The sequence below is a fragment of the Silene latifolia genome, chromosome 6, assembly GCF_048544455.1.
Source record: "Silene latifolia isolate original U9 population chromosome 6, ASM4854445v1, whole genome shotgun sequence".
Taxonomy (NCBI): domain Eukaryota; kingdom Viridiplantae; phylum Streptophyta; class Magnoliopsida; order Caryophyllales; family Caryophyllaceae; genus Silene; species Silene latifolia.
In genome coordinates this window covers 108,224,929-108,235,415 of record NC_133531.1, presented here as the reverse complement: position 1 = coordinate 108,235,415, position 10,487 = coordinate 108,224,929, and the positions used below count along the sequence as shown (strand labels likewise).

At 41.2% G+C, this 10,487-nt stretch overlaps 1 non-coding gene across 1 annotated transcript; it reads right to left on the bottom strand.

The window, feature by feature from the left end:
* Positions 1–1,049: 1,049 nt before the first annotated feature.
* LOC141589466 (small nucleolar RNA R71) lies at positions 1,050–1,156 on the bottom strand. The gene has a single exon (XR_012520403.1). It is a non-coding gene; the product is annotated as a small nucleolar RNA R71 (small nucleolar RNA).
* Positions 1,157–10,487: the final 9,331 nt, after the last annotated feature.

Sequence of the window (10,487 nt, the reverse complement as noted above, 5' to 3'; positions counted from 1 at the left end):
TTATTATAATTATGAGTAGCTAATCCCCTCATCTAGGATGAAGGGGATCTAGGTTAATAAAAAGGGAAAATCAATTAGTTGCTATTGATATCATTAAAGTTGTTGTTTGATTATTGTAATTCTTCTAGTTAATCAACTTGAGGCCTGAGTTATTAATTAGTGTAGCGAATCGATCCTATCGCCGACCGGGTTAGAATTGATATAGGCTGCGATAATCAAATAGAAAGTATCTAATCATAGCGACCGCGTGTTAGAATCGATCTAAAGGGCATAATGGAGTCGACCGATCTTATGACCTTAAACAACTTGATAGATTTAGTAATTGATTGATAATCCCCGACTAATTGACCTAGTGAACCTAATTCCTAGACTTTTAATAATATTTTTAAACCTTCATTTAATTACTTGCAGTTAGTTTAATAGAATCAAAACAAACAAACCCCCAGAAATCGGTTACTTCTAGACAGCTTAAATACTCTTAGACTTAGCTTTTACCGCCTCCCTGTGGATTCGATACCTGTCTTATCACTAGCTATTCTTGTTAGTCCTGAGATAGTTTTACTTTGATTTGGTAATACGACTTTAGCCACATCAAGACTCTACTAGAAAACCCTTTTTATAACTTCCCTAATTATAATAGCCCACCTCAAACACCACCACATCAAATACCACATCCACCACCACAAATGGCTCTTAGAGATCATAACCGGCCTAACCATAATTATTCATGTAACCCTATCAATTTTGGCACCTTGGCCCCAAACAACTTTGAAATGCATCCCGCCCAAGTCGGGTTAATTGAGAAGGACTTGTTCGGGGGGAATATTGAAGAGGATGCCCATGCTCATCTCCGGAAGTTTAAGAGGAAATTTTCAATGATGAAGAAGAATGGGGTGTCCGAAGACACCTTGAGAATGATGTTGTTTCCGTTTTCATTGACAGGCAAAGCGGACCGATGGTTGAACATTCACTCACCGGATACTTTCACTACTTGGGATGCTTTGGCTAAAGCATTCATGGCCAAATATTACCCTTCCTCAAAGACCGCAATGCTCCGTAATGAGATTCATACGTTTCAACAAGAGGATGGGGAATCTTTGGGTGAACCTTGGGACCGTTATCAAGACTTGATAGCAAGTTGCCCCCACCATGGAATACCGGAATGGTACATCACTCAAACATTCTTCCAAACTTTGCTACCAAGGACTAAGGAGATGGTAAATGCCTCCGCGGGGGGAGGATTTGATCACTTGAGTGATGAAGAGGGCACGACATTGATCAAGAAAATGGTAGATTCGGAGGCAAACTATGGTTCTAGAGGAAACATGCTAAGAAGGAATGAGAAGTTTCCTAAGGAAAACGCCTCCAACTCCGAGACAAATGCCAAGCTCGACTTACTCACAAAACAATTTGAGAAGTTTTCAAGAAATCAAGTGAACCAAGCCGCAACCTCATTTGGGGCACCCATGGAAGAAGTGGCTCAAGTCGCAAGTTGTGAACTTTGTGGAGGAAGTGGTCATACTTATGACTTGTGTGGCAACAATTACAATGGGGTCTATGAAGAGAATGTTCAAGAGGTTAACGCTTTTCAAGGCTTTAACAACAATTCAAGACCCATAAGACCACCTTTTAACAACCCAAACGTCTACAATCCAAATACCAATTTCTACCACCCCGGTTTGAGGAACCACCCCAACTTTAGTTACAAAAGCATCAATGTTCAAAACCCACAACACCCTCAACCACAAGCCCCAACCAACCCACCCGGTTTTGCTCAACAAAGGGGAATATTCCCCAACCCAAGACCTAATCCCGGGAATCAAAACCAATGGCCAAACAACAATCAGAACCAAAATTATGGGAACCAAGCATAAGGATACCAAGATTTTGGTGGAAATCAAGGCAACCAAGGGTTTTACCAAGGGAATCAAGTGAATCAAGCAAACCAAGGATTTGGGCATGGGTATGTTCAAGGGTTTCAAGAACAAGGTCAAGGATCAAACTTCAACAACAATGGTCCTAGAGCTAACTTCCAAGGGGGGCAAAACAACAACCGAGGTCCCAATGCTCGGTATGACTATGGGTTCCCTTTACCCATAGCCAACCAACCTTATCAAGAACCCCAAGGTGAGCTCTCTCAAGTTGAGCTTTTGAAGATGATAAAGAACATGCAACTTCAACATAGCCAAGAGATAGCTAATTTTGCTAAAGCTACTCAACAAGAACAAGCAAACTTGAGGGCTACCTTCCTTAAGGACATGAGGGAAATGGAATCTAGGATGGCTTCTCATGCTATGGCTAACCCTCAACGGCCGCCCGGTGGTTTGTTGGCCCAAGGACAAAGCTCCAAGGATGCCTCAAATAGCCACCATGTTCATGCGGTAGTGCTAAGGAGTGGTGTAGAGCTTGAGGACCCCTACAAGGACCTTGTGGTAGAAATTAATGAAGATCCCGAGGAGAATAAATTGGAAGTGAATGGTGAAGAGGAAAGCTCACCCATTGAACCATTGGGAAAAGCTAGTGAAGTCAAGAAAGGAAAGAAGGCTTGTGAAGATTTGTCTAGAAGGGTAATTCAAGAGGACAAGGATGTTGATGGGTATGTGGAAGACCTCCCTTATGAGGAGGAAGTTATTGAAGAAGTACCTTTGCAACAACCTAAAAAGGTAACAAGGAATTCGACTCCTCCAAAGGTATCTTCAAATTCCCAACTTGTTCCTAAAATTCCTTGCCCTTCAAGAGCCATAAAGAGTAGGGAAAACCTTAAGTATGTCAAGTTTTGTGACATGCTTGAGAAACTTGAGGTTACCCTACCCTTTACGGAGGTGATAATGAACATGCCAACCTACTAAAAATTTTAAAAGATATTTTGACAAAGGAAAGAGTCTTGGGTGGCCAAGAAATAGTGGCTATGGAAGAGGCATGTATTGCTCATATCCTTAATAAAATGCCCACTAAGCTTGGTGACCCGAGGAGCTTTTCAATCTCATGTGTAGTAGGCGGTGTGCCCATATCTAGAGCTCTTTGTGATTTGGGAGCAAGTGTAAGTGTTATTCCTTTGAAGGTTGCCAAGAAAATCGGAATTCAAAACCTTGCTCCCACTTCAATGACTCTCCAATTGGCGGATAGGTCCGTCAAGCACCCTATGGGGGTGCTTGAGGACGTACCCGTCAAAGTTGGAAAGCTTTTAATTCCCGCCGACTTTGTTGTCCTCGATATTCCGGAGGATAGCCACACTCCCATCATCCTTAGTAGGCCATTCTTGGCTACCAGAGGAGTTCTCATTGATGTGAAGAATGGGCGGCTAACCTTCCAAATCGAGGATAAAAATGTCGAATTTAACCTACCTAATTTGATGAAAGGACCAAAGATGGAAAGGTTGAGCACTATTGAGTTGATAGATGAGGTGGTACATGAAGTAGCCCGTGAAGGAGCGGAGATGGAAGAGGTTTTTCAAATCTCCTTGCATGATGAGGCAATGAAGGAGGACCATGAAGTTGATGAGGAACTGTTGAAGAAAGTGGAGGGATTTCTCCCTCCAAAGGTACAACTCAAACCCTTGCCTCCCTCACTCAAGTATGCTTTCCTTGATGAGGGGGAGGTCTACCCGGTGATCGTTAATGCTAACCTAAGCGAGTCCCAAGAAAAGAAGCTTTTGGAAATATTGAAAACTCATAGAGGGGAACTTGGGTATAGCATTGACGACATCAAGGGCCTAAGTCCGATTTGTGCATGCATAGAATAGTTTTGGAAGAGGGGAGTCAACCCAAGGTTGACGGTCTTAGACGGATTAACCCAAAGATGGCCGAGGTGGTGAAAAATGAAGTGTTGAAACTTCTAGAGGCCGGTATTATATACCAAATTACCGATAGCAAATGGGTTAGTCCGGTCCATGTGGTACCAAAGAAAGGGGGGCTACAAATGGTTGAACAAGAGGATGGCACCACCCTACCTACTAGGCCCGTGACCGGGTGGCGCATGTGTATTGACTACCGCAAGCTCAATGCCGCCACCCTAAAAGACCACTTCCCGATTCCCTTCATTGACCAAATGCTAGAAAGGCTCGCGGGCCATGCATACTATTGCTTCTTAGACGGTTATTCCGGGTTCTTCCAAATTCCCATCCACCCGGATGACCAAGAGAAGACGACCTTCACTTGTCCAATAGGAGTCTATGCCTACCATAGGATGCCATTCGGGCTTTGCAATGCGCCCGGCACCTTTCAAAGGTGCATGATGGCAATATTTTCTGATTTCTTAGAAAAAAGCATGGAAGTTTTCATGGATGACTTTAGTGTCCATGGAGACTCGTTTGAACATGGTCTTGAGAACTTAACTAGTGTTTTGAAGCGGTGTGAGGAGCACAACCTCGTCCTTAATTGAGAAAAGTGCCATTTCATGGTAGAGGAAGGGGTTGTACTCGGTCACATCGTTTCAAGTAGGGGTATTGAGGTCGATGGGGCTAAAGTTGCGGTCATAGAGAACTTGTCACCCCCTTCCAATGTTAAGGGAGTGAGAAGTTTTCTAGGCCACGCCGGGTTTTATCGGCGTTTTATCAAGGATTTTTCAAAAATAGCAAAGCCCTTAACCTCATTACTCCTTAAAGATGCCCCATTTGTGTTTGATGAATCTTGTCTTGAGGCTTTTTATAGGTTGAAGAACGCATTGGTAACGGCTCCAATAATCCGGGCCCCGGATTGGAGCCTTCCTTTTGAGATAATGTGTGATGCTTCGGACTTCGCGGTTGGTGCGGTACTTGGGCAAGTTGTGGATAAGAAGCATCATGTGATTTATTACACAAGCAAGACTCTTGACCAAACACAATGTGGGTATGCTACAACCGAAAATGATATGTTGGCAATTGTTCATGCCGTGGAGAAATTTCGACAATACCTTGTTGGGTCTAAGGTGGTGGTTTACTCCGATCACACCGCCTTGAGACAATTGATGGTGAAGAAAGATGCAAAGCCCCGACTCTTGAGATGGGTCCTACTTCTCCAAGAATTTGATTTAGAGATTAAGGATAAGGCCGGGTCGGAAAATGTTGTAGCCGACCACCTATCAAGATTGACCGTTGAAGATCATGGGATACAAGACAAGAGTGGACCATTAATGAGTGGTTACACGATGATGGACTCATGGAAGTTACCGTCAAAACCCCTTGGTTTGCGGATCTTGCAAACTACATTGTAAGTGGTTTGCTGCCAGATGAAATGGAACAAAGAGAAAGGCGGAAGTTGAGAAATGATGCTAGGAGATATTTTTGGAATGACCCACATTTGTTCCGCAAGTGTGGGGATGGAATGTTCCGGAGATGTGTTTCAAGAGAGGAGGGCTTGGAGATTGTCGACCGGATTCACAATTCCGCCTATGGGGGACACTTGGCCACCTCTAGAACGATTGCCAAGATCCTCCAAGGTGGATTCTATTGGCCCTCCATGTTTAAGGACATCCACTACTTTGTTAAATCTTGTGATGCTTGCCAAAGGGTTGGGAACATTGGAAAGAGGAGTGAAATGCCCTTGACTAATATATTGGAAATTAAGCTTTTTGATTGTTGGGGCATAGACTTCATGGGACCCTTTCCCAACTCTTGTGGAAATGAATACATCTTGGTCGCGGTGGACTACGTGTCCAAATGGATTGAAGCGGTAGCCGCCCTCACCAATGATAGCAAAGTAGTGATGAAGCTTTTCAAAGGCACGATTTTCCCGAGGTTCGGAACACCAAGAGTAGTCATAAGTGATGGCATATCTCATTTTCGCAAAAGTACTTTCAAAGCTCTACTTGAGTCACATGGAGTGCGGCATAAAACCGCCCTTGCCTACCACCCTCAAACTAGTGGGCAAGTGGAGGTTTCTAACCGCCAAATTAAAGCCATTTGGAGAAAGTCACAAACAAGAGCCGGAAGGATTGGTCACAAAAGCTCCCGGATGTCTTATGGGCATTGAGAACCGCCTACAAGACACCCCTTGGCACCACCCCCTATAAGCTTGTGTACGAGAAAGCTTGTCATTTGCCGGTTGAGCTAGAACACAAGGCTTGGTGGGCTCTTAAGGAGATGAACTTTGACTGATGCCGCCGGAGAAGTGCGCTTTCTCCAAATGAATGAGCTTGAGGAATTGAGATTGGAGGCTTATGAGAGCTCCAAAATCTATAAGGACCAAACGAAGAAATGGCATGATGGGAAAATCATGAAGAAAGAGATAAGTGTTGGAGACCTTGTTCTCCTTTTTAACTCCAAGATCAAGGTGTTTCCGGGCAAGCTCAAATCAAGATGGTCGAGACCCTTTAAAGTGATGAAAATATTTCCTTATGGTGCTTTCGAGCTTTGGAGTGAAGAAGGAGGAACCCTTACTTTTAGCCGCAGCAATAGAAGGGGAGAAACAATAGCTTAACAGTAGGATTAGTTGGTAGATATAGAAAATTCATCTTATTTTTCGTTTCAATTCCTTCCTAATTAAATTTGTAATCTTTCTTTTGTTCTTAGTATCCAAATTTCTCTCCTTTCATTAGTTTACAATTAGTTTTGGGTTGTAATTTTGGAAGACAAGAAGACATTCATCCTCCATTTTTCAATCCAAGTTTGCTCCTTTAATTTAAGTTGGTATATTTCTTATCTTAATTTCACTCTATTTCAATTGTTTACATGTTTTTCATTTTATCTTATATTGTTTGTTTAATCTTGTTGCTAACCATGTTTGTCATGGTTAGTATTGGTGTATGTGTATTGCTTGTGTTAACTATATTTGAGTAGAATTAGTTTAGGGTTAAAGAGGGAGTTTTGGTAAACATGAGGGATGATAATGAGTTGTTTACATTTGAATATGGGTTAAAAATCGAGTCTTTACATACTTGCATTGAAGGTGTTCGATAAAATGGGTGAATGAAAGTTCTTACCTTTCTTTGAATTTTGCTTAACATTTCTTTACATGAGAGTGAATAAGAATGTTTGATAGCATGTATGTGATGAGTTTGACATAATATGAAAGTTTTATGGCGAGCTTAAGGTGACTTGGAAACTAGCTTCGATTCCTTGACCGAAACCGTGACCCAATTCTCGTAAACTTTTGCATCTCCCTCTCCCTACCTAGACAAACCCGAAGACCCTAGCTTTTCCTCTCTTGTTTCCGTCTTTGTGTGTGTGTGTGTGTGTGTTTACCTATTATATTAGCCTAGTTTGTTAGCGTATTAATCATTCACTTGTTTTGCATCCGACTAAACTAAAACTAAACAATAGAGACTTGTAGCTTAACCCCACCATCCTTGTGGTTCGACCTCAACTTACCAAACTTTACTAGTTAGGTATCGAGCTTTATAAATTTGTTTTTGATAAGGGTGTGACGACTTTACCCTGTTATCAAAATGGTGCCGTTGTCGGGGATGGTGCTTCGTTAGATATAGGTCTTTGTTGAGTTTTAGGCTTAGTCATTTTATTATCTTAAAAAAAAAAAAAATTGAAAAAAAAATGGACAATTCATATGGTGTGTATGCTTATTCTCCTTGTTGTGAGTCTTGTGGTTGTTATGGGTATGATTTCACTTGTTGCCCTTCATATGCACCCCCTCCTCAATATAATATGTGTGTTGTGCAATGTGAATCATGTGAAAATTTTGGACATACTTATGATATGTGCCCCTCACCCCAAATGAATATGCATAATGTTCAATGTGGGTCATGTGGTTTCTTTGGTCATTCATTTGATATGTGTCCCTCTTATTTCCCTCAAACTCCTATGAATTCTTACATGTGTAAGGAGAACAATAACATGCAACCATTCAATTCTTGCTCGCCCTACCCCCAACAACAAGAGTCATCTTATCATGAAAATCTTCCTTTAAATGGGTGTTTGTATGATGATGTGAATGTTGTGCAACCCTTTGACTCTTGTTTGCCCGACTCTCTTGAGTACCCCCAACAACAAGACTCCACTTATCATGAACCTTCTAATACCTCTAAAAGTTTGAGGTGTTATGTTGGTAGAATTCCTATTAGTCTTGTCTTTCCTCAAGGAGAGGATAAACATTTTGAAGCCTACATGACTAGGTTTAAACAATACCTCGCCACTTTGAATCGCAATTACTTTAGTGGAGAGGCATTATGCTTGACCATTACCAAGGGCATGAATGACTATACTAGGACTTTGTTTGACCTACTTTGTGAGGGAAACCTTGCCTCCAAGTCGGTTGATGAGATGTTCGACCTATTTGAGTTGTTTCCCCTTGGATGTCATGAGGCTAATCATTTTCCTCTCTCGAGTGATGAGGAGAGCGATTTGAGGAGTAAGGGCGGTAGTATTGAGAATGTTGGTGAGGAGCTTGTGGGTGCTAGTGAGAGTGTTTTTGAGATGGAGGAATGTGAGGATAACTTAGAGAAGAGGCTTGAGATTGAGGTGGAGAGACCTTTTGAGCAAGTTGAGGTTGAGACCCCCTTCTTTGAGGATGAGCCTTCCATCCCGCTTGAGGATACACATATTACCTTCACCACTCCCTTAGCCACACACACCGATAAGGAGGATGCTCTCTTTGAGGATTATGAGAGTAAGAGTGATGAAGAGAGCATCATGATTGAAGACTTGGAGGTCAAATGGGATGATGAGTCTCTTTGTGAGGAAGTCTTGTTGAAAGAGTGGGATTTTGAGGTTAATTACATTGAGGAGCCCATTTTTGAGAGATTTGATGCTCCCGTTCTTGTTATTGATGAATATCTTAAACCCATAGATACCATTGACCTCAATTCTCTTGACCCTTTGTTGGAAGTCATGTATGTTGATGAGGAGTATGATGCTCCTTTACTTAATAATGCTTGCATGGGTGACTTGCTTGAAACCCCCCTCCCTTTTAAATTGGATAATGATGATGTCTTCTCTTCTATTTTTGAGAAATTCGTGTTTGAAATGGAAGGGGAGAAAGATGAGGTAAAAGGTAAGGAGACTAGTGAAGTCTCTAATGTTGTTGATTGTCCAAGTGGTTTGGAGTTTGATCATCCTCCTCTCACAAGGGAGGACGTGTTTTATACCATTGAATTTGAAAATGAGGTGGAGAATGATCAAACTCTCAATGAAAGGAATGAACTCAAATATGAAAGCTATCTTGATAAGGGAAAGGCAATGAGTGACCTTGGCCCTAGATTGTGGGATCCCGGTTAGTTTTGGGACCAAGCTTAGGTTTGGCGGTTTCCTCAAAACCGCGCTTCTTGGGAGGCAACCCAAGTTTTCTTTTATGTTCTTTTTCTTTTTGATAAATTTTTCTAAAACCAAAAACATGTATTTAATTTCCGAATTTGCTCCACACATTTATTTCCATTGGAAATTATGTAAATAAATAAGTGTGGGGAGGAAATTCTATTATTTAAAAATACAAAAACATGTTATTTATTTTCAAACATTCAAAAAATCCAAAAACATGTTCTTTAATTTCGAAAAATTCAAAAACCACCAAAAATATGTTGTTTATTTTTCCTTTTCTCTCCCTATACTTTGTTCCATTGAGGACAATGTAAATTTCAAGTGTGGGGAGGGAAATATCCACTTTGTAAATATTGTCTATATTTGTTCATATCATTATATACTTATAAATTTAAGAAAAAGCAAGAAAATGCCTAAAAATTGAAAAATTTCTGAAAAATACAAAAATATTGCATTGTATATATATGTTTGGCTAACCTTTGGCATATGCATCTACCATTTGAGGCAAAAAGGAGCTAGAAGTCGCTTGGTAAACTCGTTCTAATCTCTTACTCCTTTACCGTTCTTTATTTTTATATCTTGTATATTTGAAGGAGAATGGGATTTTGTGCCTTGGATGTTTCCTTGGGGAACTTGTGGATTGTTGGTGTTGATGTGTTGCTAGGATTAGTCAAAATTGTTGCATGTTTACCTTATGTTCATTTCCATTTCTCGCATGCATTTGTTTCACATGTATATATATGTTGTGTTCCCTTCTTGTTGCATTGAGTTTGTATATAAATTTTTGAACAAAATTTGGTCTAGGAAGGGAGTATGATACCCTCTATGATGATATTGTCTTGGTCGTGTCTTTCCCCTCTTAGTGGCTTGCACCTTGTGACCTCCTTGTTAGGGTGTTTGCTTGCAAATACCCGGAAAATGAGGCTAGACCGGAAAGTTTTGACCACCATGTGAGACCAAGACCGTAGACTAGGCCTAGATTTCGACATAGCTACTTACATGTGAGATTTAGAGCCTCCTTGGGACCGGTACATCTATACCCGGTCTCCCTTAGGTGTGAGTAGGCTCCTTGCGTGGCATGTTACATCACGACGCACAAGCATGACGTCCTTTCCTTTTTAGACCATGAGATGTTCATTTATGTGCATATTTTGAAACAATTAGTTGCATTTCACTTTTGAGCCTCACATTGCCAAATAAGCCTATTTTTAGACCCTTTAGACTAGGTCCTATTTTGCCAACCCCTTTTGAGCTTGAACCTCTCTTTTGGCACCTACAAAACTAGCTACATACCATAAACAAC